The 20275-nt window shown below is 35.0% G+C and overlaps 1 long non-coding RNA gene and 1 other non-coding gene across 2 annotated transcripts; one reads left to right on the forward strand and one right to left on the reverse strand.

The window, feature by feature from the left end:
* Positions 1-11311: 11311 nt before the first annotated feature.
* On the forward strand, positions 11312-11984 carry LOC120269994. Its single transcript, XR_005539533.1, has 4 exons — positions 11312-11396; positions 11482-11573; positions 11696-11764; positions 11914-11984. It is a non-coding gene; the product is annotated as an uncharacterized LOC120269994 (long non-coding RNA).
* A 7264-nt stretch (positions 11985-19248) lies between these two features.
* On the reverse strand, positions 19249-19355 carry LOC120271162. The gene has a single exon (XR_005539785.1). It is a non-coding gene; the product is annotated as a small nucleolar RNA R71 (small nucleolar RNA).
* Positions 19356-20275: the final 920 nt, after the last annotated feature.

Consider the following 20275-nt stretch of genomic DNA (forward strand, 5'->3'; position numbering starts at 1 on the left):
ATTTATTTTATTTATTCAATGGGATAACACAAGTTTTTTTATATTTAATTTTTCATTGGGAAACAAGAAAAAATAGAATTATTTAAAAAGGGAAAACCTTAATAAGCATACATATATAGTCAAATATTTATCATATATGTAACCAAATATTTTTAAATAAGTTTGCTTTCCCCTACCAAAGCATGCTATTCTATTGTATTCTTCTAAAATTAATGTGTTATATGTAATAAATTATTACCATATATTCCAAATATGAAATTACTTAAAACTTGCTTAAAATAAAATACTTTTAATTAAGAAGTGAACAAACTATTGATGGACTATTAACTTTGAAGAAAATTAAAAATAAAGAATAATTTATGCTCATAATTACTAATATATATATATATATTGTGAATAAATAACTAAAATTCTTTCCATAATATGAAAAAATTAATATCATATTTTTATAATCTTTAATATTATGCTAACTTTAGAATCAAATATATAACTCTAAAAGTATTTATAATTCAAAAAAATTATTGATAGTTTAAAAATTGATGAAATTTTAATTTACCTAATACTAATCAACCACAAGCTATTTAATTTCATAGTTTCAAAAGTTAAAAAAACTTCGAAATGAAAATATTGTTGAAATATGACATTCAATTAATTGTAGATTATTAGAGGGGTTGTATTGCAATGGCATGAAAATGTTTATAATTTAGTATAAATTAATTACAAATTATTAGAGGACTGCATTTTTAAACCACAAGGGTATTTACATCTTAGTCTAAATTAATTATGATTTATTATAGAAAATAAATTATAAATACTATGTAGGAGAAGACTATATACAATTTCATCATAGTATTTTTTACTAATCTAAGGAGAAATAATTTGTATTACTTTAACTTCATTTGACTTAAAATTTTCATTTAGTTTGATGAAAGCAATATTGTTTAATTATATTATTTGCTATAAATATTAGTATCAAATCCGAAGTCACACACCTTGATTGTTGAATCAAAAATAATTGAAGTGATTATACATCATCAATGATTTTATTAATTATATCATTTCAATATGTCCATAGATTATAGATTTGGAAATTTTTTTTTTTTGAAACTTTGAATTTTGTCTTTAAAAGAGTTTTTCCAAAGAAGTTGCAGAATTGATGTGTCAATAATGGGAGAATCAATAAACAAATTTTCAAAATTTAGATTAATTATTTTATTTTAAAAGTTTGAGTAAGTTAAATTTCAAACATTATTATCAAAATCATTTATGATAATTATGTCTCTTATGCGAACTTTATTATTAACATCATCTATTGTGCTCATTTCGCCGATGCATAGTGTAAGATAATGTGAGAAGAAGCAATGTTTCTCATTAGGGTAACAACCCAATAAATAGATACATGAGTATGTAAGAGTATGCATGAACATGAAGATACATTGTATATATACATATACTCTATACATAGAGGTATATTACTCTAACACGCTGCGTCAAACTCACGATGGGTCATAAACTTAGAGTTTGTCAACTAGGAAATAAAATTGAGCCAGAATATGTGCCTTAGTGACAAAATCAGCAAGTTGTTGTGTAGAGGTAGCATACAGAAGAAGAATATTGACAGCAAGATAATGGTGATGAACAAAGTGAAGAGAGATCTCAACATGCTTCGTGCGCTCATAAACCATAGGATTTGCAGCAATTTTGATGGCACTCTAATTATCACAATAGATTGGAGTGAGGGTAGATGTGGAGAAACCAAAATCCATCAAAATCTGACACAACCAAAGAACTTCCTTAGCAGTGGAGCACATAGCACCATACTCAGCCTCAGCAGTGGAAAGAGCAACAATGGATTGTTTCTTGCTTTTCCAAGAGATAAGACAAAACCAGTAGTAGATCTCTGATCAGTAGCATCACCTGCCCAATCATCATCAGTAGCATCAAGTGAGGATGTGGTAGAAAAAAGCAAAGATCGAGTAATAGTGCCAAGGAGGTACCGAAGAACCCGTAGAAGTGAAGCATATTGAGTAGATCAGGGAGCACTAACAAACTGTTAAGACATCAAGTAACCTCGACAAGAATAAGCGACCTCAAGACCCGGAAAGTAACGAAGAGGTCCAAGGTCTTTCATCTCAAACTCTGTGTGTAAATGCTATTTCAGAGAAAGAATAGTATCAACAATATCACCAAAAATGATTATGTCGTTAACATAAAAAAGAAGAATAGTGAGGGCTCGAGGAGTCTGCTGAGTGAAGAGGACATAATCATGAGATCTCTCTGTGAAACCAAGAGCAAAAACCACACTGCGAAAACGCTCAAACCAGGCCTAAGGAGCTTGTTTAAGTCCATAAATAGCCCGACAAAGATGACAAACATATTTAGGAGGATGAGAGAAACCAGGAGGAGGAGTCATATAAACATTCTCAGAAATATCCACATGTAAGAAGGCATTGGTTACATCCAACTAATGAAGCGGCCAGTGACGAGCTGCTGCAATAGCGAAAAGAAGACGAACAGTAGTCAACTTGGGCACAGGAGCAAATGTCTCCTTATAGTTAATTCCATACTCCCGAGTGAAACCACGAGCAACAAGACATGCCTTATGATGCTTAATACTACCATCAACTTGGGTCTTAACCCGATAGACCCACCAACAATTAATAGGAGTAACACTAGATAAAAGTGGAACAAGCTCCCATGTATGCATGCGCCGAAGGGCATTGAATTCCTCTGTCATAGCCTGCTGCTAATGGGGATGACTCATAGTCTCATGATAAGACTATGGCTCGGAATGGGTGTGAACAGTAGAAAGAAAGGCCTGGAACTCTTGGGACTAGGTAGAGGAAAGATAAAGTACATACCGGGTAGCAGGATGATGAATGCGGTATGGGTAACAATGGGAGGCATCAGGAGCATCTTTAAGAGAAGGTGAACTGGCGGGGAGAGAAGATGAATTACTAGAACCCTTAATGAACTCAGAGGATTGAGGAATAGAAGAAGTGTCAGTGGAGACTGAGGGAGGGGGCACGAAATTAGCAGTGATGGTGGAACCTGGAATAATTGTTGAAGGAAGGGAAGAGGACACACTAGACAAAGACTGTAGAAAAGAGAGATTTGGAGAGGATGAAGAAAAATAAGCTCTGTCTTCAAGAAAGGTAACATGACGGGAAATACGAAGATGGTGAAATAAAGGATTATAGCAGTGATACCCCTTGTGTTCAGAGCTATAACCGAGAATAATGCACATGACAGAACGATGAGAGAGTTTGGTTCGCTTAACAGCGGGTAAAAGGATAAAACAAGTACAACCAAAAGTGTGAACATGCCCATAAGAAGGAGATTGAGAGTAAAGACGCTTATAAGGAGTGACGCCAGAAAGAGTGGTGGAAGGAGTTCTATTAATGAGAGATAGAGGTAAGAATAGCCTCGGCCCAAAATGTTTGAGGGGCAGCAGAGGAAAAAAGAAGAGCACGAGCGATTTCCAAAATATAACGATGCTTGTGATAAATAACACCATTTTGAGCAGGTGTGTGAGAACATGATTGCTGAACCAGAGTGCCATGAGTAGAGAGTAACTCTCGTAAGGATATAGAGAGATACTCACGTGCCCCATCAGAGCGAAAGACCTTAATGTGTTTGCCAAACTGAGTATATACCAATTGCACAAATTGAGAATAAATGGTAAAGATTTCAGATCAAAAATGCAGCAGGTTAAGCTAGGTATAATGGGAGAAATCATCAAGAAAGCTGATATAGTAGGAGAAACCACCAAGAGATGAGAGTGGTATTGGGCCCCAAACATCAGAGTGAACAAGGCCAAAAGTAGATTCTGAAAGAGATTCACGTGATGAGAAGGGAAGAGTTGTGCGCTTAGCTAGCTGACAACCCATACATGGATGTAAAGAAGTAGTAGAAATAGAACCAAGACTACCTGAAGTAGTTAAGAGTTTCAAGCAAGTACTAGACAAGTGACTGAGATTACTATCCCAACAATCGAGAGAACACACAAATGCAACAATTGTAAAAAGGTTGAGGAACGGGAAGATGATGATGGTCTAAGTGATAAAATCCATTAATTCTACACCCGATCCCAATCCTCTGACCTATAAGATGATCCTGCACTAGACAAGCAAAAGAAGAAAAGGTGACTATGAGACCATGATCAATGAGTTGGCTACTCAAAATAAGGTTTAGAGTTAAGCCAGGAACATAATGGATGTTGGGAATGTCAAATAAAGTGGATTGAAGACGACCGTACTGCATGACAAGGTGAATGCTTCCATTAGCAGTCCCAATAGTGGAAAGTGGAGGAGAGGTAGAGATAGAAATAGGCCAGAGCCATCTGCTGTCATATGATGAGTGGCACCAGAGTCTAAAATTAAAGAGAAGGAATGTATACCAGAGGCAACAGACATATTTGAGAAACTACTAGACTGCATAGCACGTTGCATGGCATGGATCTGCTCAGTAAGCTGAGTAACCTGAGAGAGTAGATCAGCAAAAAAATCAGGAGCTGAAATAGCACTAGAGGATAGAGAGATAACAGAAGAAGAAGGTAGATGGCAAGACTGCCACTCTTGCCGTTGCTGAAGCTTAGGACATTGATGCTTCATATGTCCAGAATGCTTACAGTCATGGTACATGACGAGAGATCCTGGGGAAGATGAGAAAACCATTTTTTTACAATTACCTTAGAAGCACTGTGTGTTCGGTATTGTAGAAGCACTATGCATGACAATATGCAGGTACTAAAGAAGCACTGTTTATTATCACTGTATAAGCAATGTGCATTGGTACTATCGATGCACTGTACGTAACACTGTGGAATCACCGTTCATTGTCACTATAGAAGTACTTGCGTGACACATCAAAGCTTATTTGTTTGCCACTTGTCTGCCATTTTGTTTACATCTTCCATCAAATAATTCAAATCTTGGAAGAAAAGCTGGAATTATTGAATCTTGGGATTTGAATCTTCACTTTGGAAATAGATGGGTAGCAACAAACGGGAAGAAGAATGATTTAAATCTTCACTTGGTAGGTAGTAATAGAGTTCGACGACGTGCGGTGGCCGGAGATGGTGTCATGCGATGACCGGAGAATTGAGGATGCCCTGGCCATATGAAGATGGCTGTGACGGAGTCCGAAGATGTTGCGTGGCCATGCTGTGATCGTAGATGATGGCTTTGGTTGCAGCGAAGAAGATGGTTGTGGTGGAGAGGAAGGTGGTAGATGGTTGTTGACGGCGACAGTGTTGATGGAGAAGGAGGTGCAGGCTGAGAAAAGGGAGCAACCGATGATTTAATTTTTTATAAGATATTGTTGTTATGGGTGAGACAATCATGGTGGCTAAAAAAATCCGGCTAAGAAAAGACAGGTCCGGTGAAGTGAATACAAAACCGGCGAGTAGTAGTGGCTGAGAGTCGGGCTAGTTGACTAAATCCGCAGCCCGGAGAAAAAAAAATCAAACAAACATGGATCTATGACGATTCGGACAGAATAGATCGGCGAAAAGGCAATAAAGAGCCGACAAAAATTGGCAAATTCTAAGACCTACAACATTCCGGACTGAAGTCCGGCGAGAACGTGGCGAGATCGTCGCCTGGGTCTGATACCATGTAAGATAATGTGAGAAGAAGCAATGTTTCTCATTAGGGTAACAACCTAATAAATAGATACATGAGTATGTAAGAGTATGTATGAGCAGGAAGATATAATGTATATATACATATACATTATACATAGAGATATATTACTCTAACACATAGCATGGGCATAACAGTAGTAGTAGTAGTAGTAGTAGTAGTAGTAGTAGTAGTAGTAGTAATAATAATAATAATGAATTATAAATTTTTTGACAAGTGGCTCATATGTATCATTAACAGTAAAACACTCTCATAGATCACACAATATTTGACCATAAACTATGAAATATAGAGCATACTAAAAGAATATCATTAGAAGATAAATCTTGGGCTATACTTTGCTTTAAACAAGAAGATATAAATCCACTACCAACGGTCACCCTTCATCTTATTTTTATATGAATGGTTAAAAGAGCAATAAAAGTCACCAAGTTATCCATGTGAGCCACGCATGAGGAGAAACCCCAAGTTAGGTTGGTTCAAGTTTCCCTTTATTAGCTTACTCAGTCTTCCGAAAGCTAAGCAAAAATAGCTAGTTTTGCTAAATTTAGCCAAACACCTATAATAGTCATGCATATTTTTTGGTATAGGTTTAGTCATAATGTTTGAGATGTTCATAGCTTTTTGACCTTAGTTAGCTTTAAGAGTCTGCCCTCCAAAACATGTCTTATCTAATGATGTCTTACATCAACATGCTAGCTTCTTGTGTAATACTTAGCCTTGAGATAGGACCTAACAAAGAGGTACTTTGGTAATTTGAGATAATTAAGGGCAAATTTTACTTAATTTTAGATACCACTTAAATTCAAATATTAGTCATTATCCTACTAGGATCTTTACATTTGTAGTGAATTATTTTTTAGATAAATTAATTTCAAATTGTAGTTAAATTCAGATATTATTTAAATTCAAATATTAGTCCTTGTCCTCCTAGAATATAAAAAATCTTTACATTAGTGTGGTAATATTATGAGAGAGCGAGTGCGTTTTGAGAATTTCTGCTATTTATATTTCAAATCTCTCAACCAAATCCTATCTTCTTCAATTAATCCTCTCTTCCTTTTCTAATATCTTTTGGTGCAAGGATCTCCTCCTCTTTTATCTTTTCTAGCGGAAGAGTCAAGGTATGATCATCATCTCATATTTTTCATAATAATTCACCTTGTTCTTGGCATCATAATGCACCTTCTCTCAATTTTCTTAATTCCTCATGCTTTGATATGATATCTTTGGAATTAGATGATAGTTATGTTTGAATTTATAGATTTTGATAGATATAGGGCTTTGGAGTCAATTTGTGAAATTTTTTTGTTGATATATTTTGTCATTTAGATCTAGGTTATTTATGGATTTGTTGAATTCTTCATTAATATAATGACCGATGGTTTCTTTAGCTGCCGTACTGTAGCAATATGGCTCGTTAACGTACCGTGGACCCGTTACTGTAGTATTACAGGAACTTTCATGATTTCTTCAAGTTTTCTATTTTGGGGTTATTCTAACATTAATTGAAGCTAAGTTTAGTCAATCGAAATCAGTTTTAAGCCAAATCGAACCCTAGCCCTTCATGCATTGTATATATGACTCGAATTGTGCATATTTCTCTTGATGCATGTTTTTAGGTAACATTTGCATTGAATTGGATTTGCTCTTAGTTGGGAACCTTTAACCATCAACAGGAGTTTGCGGAGGAGTACCATGTTCAAGCTCTTAGACTTACAGTTCTAAGCACTGTGAATGGATGTTTTCCCTAAAAGTTATTTTCAAAATAGTTTTTTTGTTCGGTTTGGTTTTAAACTATCATGCTACTATTATATACAATACTATTCTGAATTTCTTTACATGGTTATTCTTGAGTTATGATACTTCATAATTTTTTTTAAAAATGTCTTTATAATTTATTATTTCTATTGGACTGGTCATCAAGATTTTGTTCAATGAATAGTGCATATGATATGAAATATACTTGACAGTGAAACAATGTATGCTTGTTTATTTCAATTACATTTGTTTGTGGTATTTTGAATTTCTGTGATAATGATTTTGTGACTCAGCTACTACAATAGCGGTCTCCATCGATAGGCCTAGTAAGACACGATGTGGCAGACTGACTGACTTGTATTCATAACTAACAAGAATGACTGACTCTTTTCAATAGCTAATTAATAACTAATTAAGATTCTAAAGATGTTTATAGACATTCTAAGAACAATTTTTAACAATAAATCAAGAGGCAGTATGAAACTTTGGTAAAAAATGAACATCTTTCCCATAAGACATGATAATCAATTTTGTCCTCTAGGAACCAACAACAAAACAAACCAGTGCCATACCTACTAGTGCATTCGTAACATTTAGTCCAAGACAACATTCATGATTGAATTTAACTAAAGAAAATACAAAACCTGCAAGAAGCAATCAACATACAGACAATCTTCTTTTCAAAGAAAGTTGAAACACCATTCAATCACTTCCATTATGATAATAAAACATTCATTTCACAATTGCGTGCAAATTGAATGACCGCATCAATACCACAACCTTTCTGTCATGAATACACACACACACACATAATTTAACTACATTGAAAAAAATAGAGTAAATCAATTTATAACAATGATATATGAGTACAATATCACACATTTTAGCATCAAGGACTTCAATACTAAAATCATGAATATAAACTACAAAAAAACCTAAACATTAATTAAAAAACAATTCGGACCTACATTCGTGATCTCCTACACTAAAATAGTAGAATTAGATAAAAAAAAGAACATACATTCCCCAAACCCTAAAACAAGCAGATCCCTAGTTATAGCTACTACGTCTAGTGCTATAGCAAGAGAGCACCCTAGTTATAGCTACTATGTCTAGTGTTAATCATACTTTACTTATTGGTTTTATGAGGATTTAGAGTTGAGCTCTAATTGAGATAACCTTTAAGAATGTGGTCTTAATCTCATTTTTGTGACAACATTTTACAGACATTAAATAGTTGAATTTCTTGTGATAAAAAATATGATCAGAAGAAAATAAAATATCGAGTGACGAAGAACACTTTCATCACAATAAATATAAACATATTAGTGACGAAAATATTTGCATCATGATACAATTTTATTACCAATGAAATTACCCTGGCACCAAATTTTACATACTTATAGTGACAAAGTTTAGTAAAAAAAAAAATCCCAATTATAATATTATTATTGAAAAAAAAATCCTCACAATTAATTTAAACAATAATATTAATTAATTTTTTTGTTACAAAAAACCTCTTATTTGTGACAAAGTACAGATAGTCACAAAAAATTCCCACTAACACTACGCCATTTTCAATTTATACAAGCGGATAAGTAGAAGGGTTTTTTAAAACCGGCTCCATATTTGGAGCTCAAAAAATTTTCTCCATTTTGTAGATCCGGTTTAAAACAAATCCCTCTAGATTTTAAAACAATAAAGAACAAAAATTAAAAATCTCTCTCCCACTCTCCCCGTGAAACACCATCTTCTCTGGCGCACTCTCTTTTGCTCTCCCTTGAAACCCTCCGGATAGGGTTCGTGACACTGCCGGTGGGGATCGCCGGGCCATTCTTGCTTGATGGGATGAAGTACTATGTGCCGATGGCGACGACTGAGGGGGTGCTTGGTGGCGAGTACTAATCGCGGGTGCAAGGCTATTAGCGAGTCGGGAGGGGCGGCCAGCGTCCTCTTGAGAGATGGGATGACGCGTGCATCGGTGGTGAGGTTCGCGTCCGCAATGAGGGGCCGCGAGTGTTGGTGGCAAAGAATTTTGAGACTCTCTGTAGTGTTCCCCAGGTGTTTGTCTCAATTCCTCTGAGAAAATCTTTTTTTATTTCTTTCCTACTCAAAACCAGGCTTCTGATTTGTCTTTCCTTGATCTTTTGATGAATTGTGTTATTACTGCTGTTTTGGATTTTAGATTGTTTTCTTCCGGTAATTTTGTGGTAATTCAGTTTAATATTTGGTGTTTTCATTCCAATTCATGTTTTATCTACTCTTTGCATTGCCCTTTTTCTGATTTCTCTGTGTTAGCCTAGCCTTTTTTTTTTTATAATTGATGTTTAATATGTGCGCAAAAAGATATTGCAGAATGATGAAGATTTTCATCAGATATGGCAAGTGAAAAAATTGGTCAGCACAATATGAATTTGACTGCCAAAACTCCAGAAAAAAATGAAGGGCTGGGACAAGCTAAGAGGAAATATGTTCGCAAGAAGAAATGCTCAGATGGTTCAGAAATTCCAACAGAGGCAAGTGGAACAGGGAATCTTTGTATTTCCAATGATTCAAAGGAGCCTCACATAACTAGATCGGCCAGGAGGCAACTAGCAAGTGATAGTGAATAAGACAATTTACATGACCCTTCTGTGTGATGGCAGATCATTTCCAAACTATATGGAAATAACTATGTAGATGCCTCTTATGATGATATGGCCATTTTTAAGTGGCATCACCTAGTTAACAATATTTGACAACCTAGGAAAAATAGGTAACCTCCTTGTTTGATTGATCAAGCTTTATATAAAAGTATGCATATTTCCTAAGCAGATATGAATAATGCTTGGACTTAAATGTGCAATGACAAGTTGGTACAATATCATCTTTCAATAGTATGACTATTACATTTGCAATTGGACAACAGCAAGCTTCTAGCAGAGGCCCAAAGTTAACTGGTTGGTTGACTTGGCATGAATATGCAAGCATGTTAAGAGTGGCCATAAATTACTATATGTTTTGCTATACGACAGACAATGGGCAAAGGTAGAGTTTAAGGTTCTCCTAAGTCAAGTCATGTCCACTGAATGCGTTGGTGAAAATTTATTCTTTTAGTAAATAAATGTAGATACAAAACAATTATGTCAGTGCATGAACCTCTTGATAGTTAAGAATATTGCATGCATGCAAAATCCAGAAGTTTTAGATTTTTGCTCTCACTTTCTCAGCCAACGGATTTGAAAACCATGAAGAATGGAAAGTGAAAAAATTGCTTAGTGATAAATGTCATGTTGGATATTCTTGAGGCTGTCTTCCTATAATGTGCTATTTTGGTATAGTTGATGCTAACAATTTAATATTTTTGACAGGAATTTCTCAACAGACTTGTTGGGGAGCATGGAAGCATTGACCTTGAATGGTTAAGGGACATTGAACCTAATGAAGCAAAGTAAGATTAATTATAATCTAGTAACATGCTCAGTAATGATTAATACATAAGTATAGCTTTGCTATAAATATCTTCATAATAGGCCTTCATAAATAAAAAAAAGTGTCCAAATTGTTATCAACTACTCTTCTTTGCTAGTGGATCACCATTGCACTATATGTGTATAGAGCAAATCCATACAGCTAGGAAGAGTTTTATCCTCTCCTTTGAGAAGGATGATTAATAACAATGAAAAGAGCAAGATGTTTATGCGCATGATAAGGCTTTACAGAAAAAAAGTAAATGTTGGCACTTGATTAAAAAAAAAAGAAAAACCTTTTAGAACCCTTTATGTGATTGGCTTGGCATACCTTTAATAGTAAAAAGTGATGAATGAGGAGAATACCATGGAAGAAGGTCTCACACTTGCTGTGGGTGTATGCAAGAAATTTAATAATTACAATTTAATATAAAATGGAAATTTGGATGATTGCAGGAACTACCTCCTAAGCATTCGAGGATTGGGACTTAAAAGCGTTGAATTTGTTCGCCTTTTGACACTTCACCATTTAGCTTTCCCGGTAAGCATTTTGGTTGCTTTTCTCTAGTTTTGATAGTTTGTTTCGAAAGTGATATCATCCTGACTTTTCTCACATTGCTAATTAGGTTGATACAAATGTTGGCCGCATATGTGTAAGACTTGGCTTGGTGCCATTACAACCATTGCCTGAGTCTCTCCAGTTGCACCTTTTAGAACTGTAAGAATAGTTGGATTAATTTAGACTAGCGTTAGCTCTCTGTTATAAAAAAAAAAATTCCAAGTTTATGACCCAAGATAGGGATGAATAATTTTTTTTATCATTTTTCTGTGTTTCTAAAGGTATCCTGTCTTGGAGACTATCCAGAAATATCTTTGGTCTCGTTTATGTACACTTGATCAACGTACTCTGTAAGTTCTTGACACTTTGGCTGCATAATTCAATGACTGTAATAGATATACCGACTTGGATGCAGTTAGCAGTTCTCCAGTTGATTTCTACTCACTAAACATTAATTGGATTGGCAAAATAACTCTAGCTATATATTGAAACTACACAGGTATGAGCTACATTACCAAAATTTGGAACTTTGGAGCTTGCTAGTGGCTTGGGTGGGAACATCAAGAAGCAGGAAGTTCAATCTGCTTTACAACAGTAATGTTTTGGCATACTATTTCTTTAATATATGTTGTTATCTTTTAGTTTTTTAAAATATTTAATTTGATCCATGTTGTAATGAGGTGATCAAATGATAGATTCTAAAATGGTTCTCATAGGAATTTGTGCTGTGTTCTTCATGGATTTAGCACAATAATGCATGGATTAGTCCAAATATTTTCGGAGGTTAAGAGTGGATCACTATTATATATATATATATTATATGTGTATTCTGTTCTTAAAGTATTGTTGTTATTTATGACTCGTGTATAGTTAAATCTATCAATGTCTTTAGTTGAATTTCATGTTCTAGCATATTATGCAAATTTATATTACTTTTACCTTCCTCTGGTCTCTCAAATATTTGTGTGTTATTTTTTTATTTGTTATTCTTACTGCAAATGGACCATATGTTTGCCATGGTATTTTGATGAGCCTTTATTTTCTTAATATTAATTTGTACATGTTGTATTTGTTATAATCAACCAGTGTTTTGTGCCCTGTTTTTATTATGTGAGCTTATTTGTGCCAGGTACCAGCTTCAATCACTCATCAACAACTTCATCACAAAGTTTACATGCATTCACTCCATCATGGACAGGTACTGATTATCATCATAAATCTTTAGCTTTCTTCTTAAAAAAAATTACTTAGTTTCTTCAACATGCATGCACTCTCATGATCATTTATTTCTTATCTCTATTTGCTCTTGTTTTTGTTCTTTTTAGATGTGTATTTTTACTTGGTGTTTCGCAAGCTGCTTTCTTTTTCCCAAACCGAAAATCTAAAGTGTGTTGTCTTTTAAAGGACTGATTATCTATAACCTTTTATGAGATAGACTGGAGCTTAGGTTGTATGAAGAAGCTTGAAGATTAAGAGGCTACAAGACACTCTATACTTTATGTAACTAAGCAAAAATTACATTGTAATAGACGTAGATAAAATGGTGTAATATCTTTTACCTTGTGTAAATAAGCAAAATACATTGTAATTGAGACACTAATGATTTGGAAAAAAAATCAATGAAATTGAATTTAGGATACTTATAAGATTTGTCTTGTAGATTTGTGCTCCAAAAGATTTTGTTTATATTCATTACAGGAATACATTATATTCAAAGCTAATGAGCAAGTTTTGAGGTGGTTATAATCTCATCTAAAAATTATAATAAGGTTTTTAAAAAACAACAGTTTTTTTGAGGCGGTTATAAACCCCTCTAGAATTAGTTTTTTTTAAAATATAAGTATTAGAGGCGGTTATAACCGCCTCTAAAAGCATGGAGAGGAGTTTAAAAATTATTAGCATTGGAGGCGGTTATAACTGCCTCTAACCATTGTATATGGTAGAGGCGGTTATAAACCCCTCTAAAAGCATGAACTACTACATACAATTTTTAGAGGCGGTTATAACCGCCTCTAAAACTAGAGTTAGAAACCGCTTCTATAGCGAATGCTTACCCCAACGGTTGATATAAACCGGCTCTAATGTGTAGAGCCGGCTTTATACGAGGCGGTTTAGAGACGGGTTAAAAAACCATCGCTAAAGCTATGGAGGCGGTTAAAACCGCCTCTAAAACCCTTTTCTAGTGTAGTGTAAGTGTCATAATTCTTGAAGTTGGTTATAAACCTTCTACAAGAATCGCATTTGAAATTTCTCTCCAATTCTAACCACTTAGATTACGTTGTTAAGTTACTTGTTAAGTAGTCATGTATTGTCTAACCATGACTTAGAAACCTTTCATTATGTGGGCCTGTGTTCTTTCTAGTTAGTCTTATTTGCAAGGCTCTACATCTCCTTCATTTTTCTCTGGCTTCTGGCCAAAAACTAAAGAAGTGTTGAAAAGAAATTAGGGCTTGAAGAGTCATTTCTAACAAGTACAATTATGTTCCAAAGAGATTTGAATTGCTAGAGATATACTCAGTTTAATGAAATGGGCTAATTTCTCCGGGCATGATAGAGTTCCAACTTCATTTCAACATTTTGTTTAGTGTTTTAGAATCAGCTTTTACACACCCTAGAGTAAAACAAATCGATCAATCCTATTAAATGAAAGAAGTTTGAGCTTATAGTAATTTTAGGTTTACCTACAGAATTAACAACATTTCCCCTGTTCAAATGGAGAAAATAGAATCTAGAATACACATCAAGGATGGCACAATGGGCAATGTATGAATGTTTATTCCATTGGTTAGAGCTCAAAACTTAGGAATAACATTAAGAGATATCTAAAATCAAAATATGCTAATTAATAAATATCATGCTTTAGGCGATTGATAAAACTTATAAGGCAACATAACCCCCAAAGCACAAAGCAAGAATTTCAGTATTCACAATGATAGCTTATTGCCATTCATTCATAAATGGTAAAAAATGACTAAGTATGTTCTTTTATAAAGGAATTTAGGGGACAACCTTGCAGCAAAATACACCTATGGCATACAAGCATATATTTTTCCACATATAGACGGAGCCAAATTACAAACATATACTACTGCATAAAACACATATATAAAGACCTGCCTCAGGTATACGTACAATCATTTTTCTCAGCAATACATACAATCTATATTTTCAGGTCTCAAACATGACTTAGAACATTTTAAATTGTGCAAGTTTTTTTACTTTGTCTATTTACTTGCGAATCACAGTCAAAAGTAAATTTCAAGCATCATTTTTATTGATTTAATTATCAATAAATAATTTTTTGATGCACTGCCATGCAATAGCACCAAATTCAGAACCATATTTCTAGTCCCATTTCTAATTTCCTTTGTTGTCTTCTTCAATATCAGGTGGTTTCAGTTGTGATGGTGGTTTTGGAGACTCAAATCTGAGTTTCAACCTTTCAATGGGTTTTAATCCTCATGGCCAGCAGCTGAGGATCCTTTGAGAGAATTTGAACATCTGCACACCAAACAGTAATAAAAAAACAAAGGAAATAAACAAATTCCACACAAGGCATGATAATCATTTGGTCCTTTAAAGCATGACAAAAAAAAAAAAAGAATAGCTAATTAATAACTAATCAAGATTCTAAAGATGTTCAAAGACATTCTAAGAATAATTTTTACCATTTAGTCAAGAGTTAATGAAACTCCAGTAAAAAATGAACATCTTTCACATAAGACATGATAATCAATTTTGACCTTTACGAATCAACAACAAAACAAACTAGTACCATACATAGTAGTGCATTCGTAACATTTAATCCGAGATAACATTCATGTTTGACATTTAATTAAAGAAAATACAAAGCCTGCAAGAAGAAATCAATATACAAACAATCTTCTTTCCAAAGAAAGCTGAAGCACCTTTCAATCTCTTCCATTATGATAATAAAATGTTCATTTCAATAATGCATACAAATTGAATGACCCCTTCAACACAACAACCTTTCCATCATGAATATATATATATATATATATATATATATATATAAATATATATAATTTAACTACTTAACCAAAATAGAGTAAATCAGTTTTATAACAACTCCAAATGAGTACAATATCACACATTTCAGCATTAGAGACTTCAATATTAAAGTCAAGCATATAAACTACAAAAAAAATCTAAAAAATTAATCAAAAAACAATCTAGTCCTACATTCATGATCTCCTACACTAAAATAGTAGAATTAGATGAAGAAAAAAGAACATACATTCCCCAAACCCTAAAACGAGCAGATGCAAGCCAATGAGGATAAATGGAGAGAAGTCGAAATGCAAGGGAGCACCCTAGTTATAGCTACTACATCTAGTGTTAATTATACTTTACTTATTGGTTTTTAGAGGATTTCGAGTTGAGCTCTAAATGAGTTAATTTTTTAAGAATGTGATGGCAATCTCTTTTTTGTGACAACATTTTGTTGACTTTAAATAGTTGAATTTTTCATTATAAAAAATATGATCACAAGAAAATAAAATTTTGAGTGGCGAAGATCACTTTCATCACAATAAATATAAACATATTAGTGACAAAAATATTTGCTTCATAATAACATTTTATTACCACAGAAATTACTTTGGCTCTAAATTTCATATATTTATAGTGACAAAGTTTAGTCACGAAAAATTCCCAATTATAATAGTATTAGTTATGAAAAAATAAATTATATTCATTAACATAAATTATAGTGTCAATTAATTTTTTTTTTTACAAAAAAAACCTCATATTTGTGAGAAGATTACAGATAGTCACAAAAATTGCCATAAGTGTCATAATTCTTGAAGTGGCTCCTGAAGCTTCTGGAAGAATCCTATTTGAAATTTCTCATCAATTCTAACCACTTAGATTAGGTTGTTAAGTCACTTGTTAAGTAGTCACGTGTTGTCCAACAATGACTTAGAAACCTTTCATTATGCGGGCCTGGGTCCAAGCTAGTTAGGACCATTCATAAGGCTCTCCTTATACTTCATTTTTCTTTGGCTTCTGGTCAAAACTGATGAACTGTTGAATAAGAAAGTTTTAGGGCTTAAAGAACCATTTTTAACAAGTACAATTTTGTTCCAAAAAATTTGAATTGCTGGAGATATGCTCAGTTTGATGAAATTGGCTAATTCTCCGGGCATGACAGAGTTTGCAACTTTATTTCCACATTTTTTTTTAGTGTTTTATGATAAGCTTCCTTGTTTTCGCCTAAAAACATATAAAAGCACATAAAAAACTTTCATTCTATGAAAATACAAAACATTGGCTAAAATATGATGTTTCGACACATTGGACTCTATAAAAATATTAAAAAAAACTAGAAAATGCAAACTGCAATAAAATCTCAACTCATCATTTGCCATAACTTTAATCTTTTACTTGTCCTAGAGTAAAACAAAAATGATTAATTCTATTGAATGAAAGAAGTTTTAGCTTATAGTAATTCTAGGTTTACCTACAAAATTCACAACATATCTATTGTTCAAATAGAGAAAATCGAATCTAGAATACACCTCAAGGATGGGATAATAGGCAATGTATGAATGTTGATTCCATTTGTTATATCTCAAAACTTGATAAGTGCTTGTGTATAAGTAATACGAAGTATTCTTTTCTTACATTGAGCATCACTTTTATTAGATTTTATCACTTATTCGTGTGTATTTGTGTTCGTTTGTGCATCCAGGGTTGTGAACACAAGTTGGATGAAATAAAGCAAAAGTTAATCCTGGGCGTGATTGTGATAAAGTTCTCGGATCGAACGAAGGTGAAAGACACAAGCTGTGCTCAAAGACATGTGGGTGTGTGCCAACCTCCATTGTGCTCAAGAGAATACACAAAGTGGAGGGGCACAAAGGTAGTTACACTCATTTGTTTCGATGTATGCAACTTTAGCAAGAGCTCCGTCAATATGGTTTCATTATAGACACGACTCGATCTACCGCATGGATGTATGCCCATTCATGTGGCGTAGATGAAAAGAGTGGATTTGGGAGCATGTTTTGGCAAAGTACTGTAGTTGTTTATTGTAGCAAATCATTATAGCAAAATCAATGTAGCAATTACTATTCACAGCTCACAGAAAACTGATTTCTAGAAATCCACATGCCCGTGTGGATGCTCAATTCCAGCCCTAATAAATACTGCATTTTGAGGAGTCTTTAGGGATTTTCTTCCTATCTTTTGCCCATCTTTGGGAGGCGCTCGTGGTTAGGGTTTGGAGAGGTTTTTGCTAGGTTTTTAGAGCGGTTCTACGGCCTTCAATGTTGAGTTCCTTTGGAGGAGAATTATTAGGGGAGCTTTCGTCGGCATTGATTCGGCGAGGTGTGCCCTAGGTTTGACAAGGGAACCTTTGGAGAAGACAAGGTGGCTCCACAAGACCATCGATGCGGATTACAAGGGGGTTTATCTATGGATTGCATGCATTTACTTTTGATTTCATATTTGCTTGTGTATTGCTCCATGGAGAGCTAAACTCTTAGTGGGCGCTTGGACTTGTAAAGCCTAAGATGATTTTGTTTTATTGACTCTTATTATGTTTCTTTAAATGATGTTTTAATTGACTTTCAACATTGAATGCTTCTTGAATTGATTTTCCCTTAGAGTGACACTAGGGTTGAGAATCTATCTTGGTAATCCTTGTGGATGGGTGACACTCCGTTAGGATTAGACAAAGCAAGATTAGAGAGGGTCGAGAGGGAAAGTCGAGAGGTAGCGGAACGTCCTTTTTCCTTTCTGATGTGGTTTATCCTACCTCCACATTCCAAGAGTTCTTTGCGGTCATGATAGAGTGAAGTGCTAAGAGACAAACTCCACTGGGGCTTAGTTACGCAAGCAACAGAGTGAAGTGTTGAAGTAATCCTTAGTGCTGGGCTAAATTGTGACTAGGGGTCTTTTGCCTAGACCAAAGGGTTAGATCTATATTAAGGAATAGGGTATATCATATGGAGTCCCAAGAGCTTTAAGCAACCTTATACAGTGTGAGGAGTCAAGAGCATTCTTTTTCGCCGGAGCATAGTATAGGGTTAGTCACGGTTAACCTTAGGTTTGGGACCATGTGTATTTGGATTTCTATGACTCATTAACATCAGTTAGGAGGCATAATGATTAGTCTTGCATTTGAAACAATAGTTCTAAGGTGAGCAATGTCCGGGTGCCCCATCTTTCTATCGATTACATCTCCTTATTCCTATTGCGTTTCCTCTATCTTTTCTTTATTTTAATTACTTTGATATTGTTCATTTGATAGCTAAATAGCATTACTACTTGCTTCCTAACAACTACTTGCTTCCGAGACAACCCTTCAACATTGGTTGAAGGTGATCCAGAAATTGGAAGAAGAAATCATAGATGGAGAAATGAACCTGTATAAGAACAGACAAATCAAGCTGAGATAGAAGTTGAAGGGTCTGATAATATGGCGGAACAATATGAGCATCAGAGGACACTCTCAGATTATGCAATGCCCGCAGTTCTTGGCACACAATCTAGCATTGTGCGGCCACCGATTACAGCTTAGAGTTTTGAGCTCAAGCCAGGCTTCATCTAGATGTTACAGCAGTCGGCACAGTTTAATGGTTTGGCCGATGAGGATCCAAATAATCACATCGAGAAGTTCTTGGAAGTATGCGACATGCTCAAGATTAACAGAGTAACAGATGATGCTATCAAGCTGAGGGCCTTCCCATTTTCCTTGAAGGAGAGAGCAAAGTAATTGCTACATTCATTACCTGGAGCATCGATCACTACGTGGGAGGAGATGGTAGAAGCTTTTCTCGCCCGATATTTTCCTCCTGGAAAATCTGCAAAGCTCAGGAATGAAATATCCTACTTTGTGCAAATAGAATTGGAGTCTCTTTTTGAAACATGGGATAGGTTCAAGGATCTCCTGCGGAAATGTCCTCAGCATGGGTTCCCCGAATGGATGATTATTCAAACTTTCTACAATTGTTTGAACCCAAGCACAAAGCAGTTACTTGATGTGCAGCATGAGGTACCTTTGGAAGCAAGACCACTGAAGAAGCCCAACAGCTCATTGAGGAGATAGCTATGAACAATTATCAATGGAATACACGAGAGAAGAAGAAGAAAGCCGGACTTCATGAGATCAATGCAGTCACATCATTGGTGGCCCAAGTTGAGCCCTTGAGCAAGAAGTTAGACACCCTAACTTCTCCTAGATTGGCGGCAGTGATGAGTTGCACTAGGTGCGAGGAAGGACATGCACCATCTGATTGCCTGATTGCTATTGGTGGTACTACTTCAGTGGAATAGGTAGATTTTGTAGGTAATGCAATGAGAGGTCAAGGAAATCCATATAGCAATACCTACAATCCGGGGTGGAGGAGCCACCCAAACCTTTCTTGGAGTAATCAAGGGCAATAGAAGGCTATGGTAGTACCAGATTCCCAACAACAACAACAAGCCTCAAACATAGAGAATAGAGTTTTAGGGTTGGACAACTGGATGACCAATTTATAGAAGGCTTTGACCAAGTTCATTCAATCGTTGGATACAAGATTTTAATCAATTGAAGCCACACTTCGCAACCACACCACATCATTGCACAACTTAGAGAATCAAGTGGGTCGAATTGCGAAGTCACTTTCGGAAAGACCTCAAGGGAGTTTGCCTAGCAACACGGAGACCAATCCAAGAGAACATGTAAAGGCGATCACTTTGAGAAGTGGTCATGAAGTTGAGGGTAGGCTCCTGAGTGAGAAGACAACGGTTGAGTCACCCAAGGTTGTGGAGGTCGAGGAGAGAGCTAAAGAAAAGAAGATGGCACCTCCACCTTACAAGCAAAGAATCCCTTATCCTTCAAGATTGAAGAA

Source organism: Dioscorea cayenensis, chromosome 10, assembly GCF_009730915.1.
Source record: "Dioscorea cayenensis subsp. rotundata cultivar TDr96_F1 chromosome 10, TDr96_F1_v2_PseudoChromosome.rev07_lg8_w22 25.fasta, whole genome shotgun sequence".
Taxonomy (NCBI): Eukaryota; Viridiplantae; Streptophyta; class Magnoliopsida; order Dioscoreales; family Dioscoreaceae; genus Dioscorea; species Dioscorea cayenensis.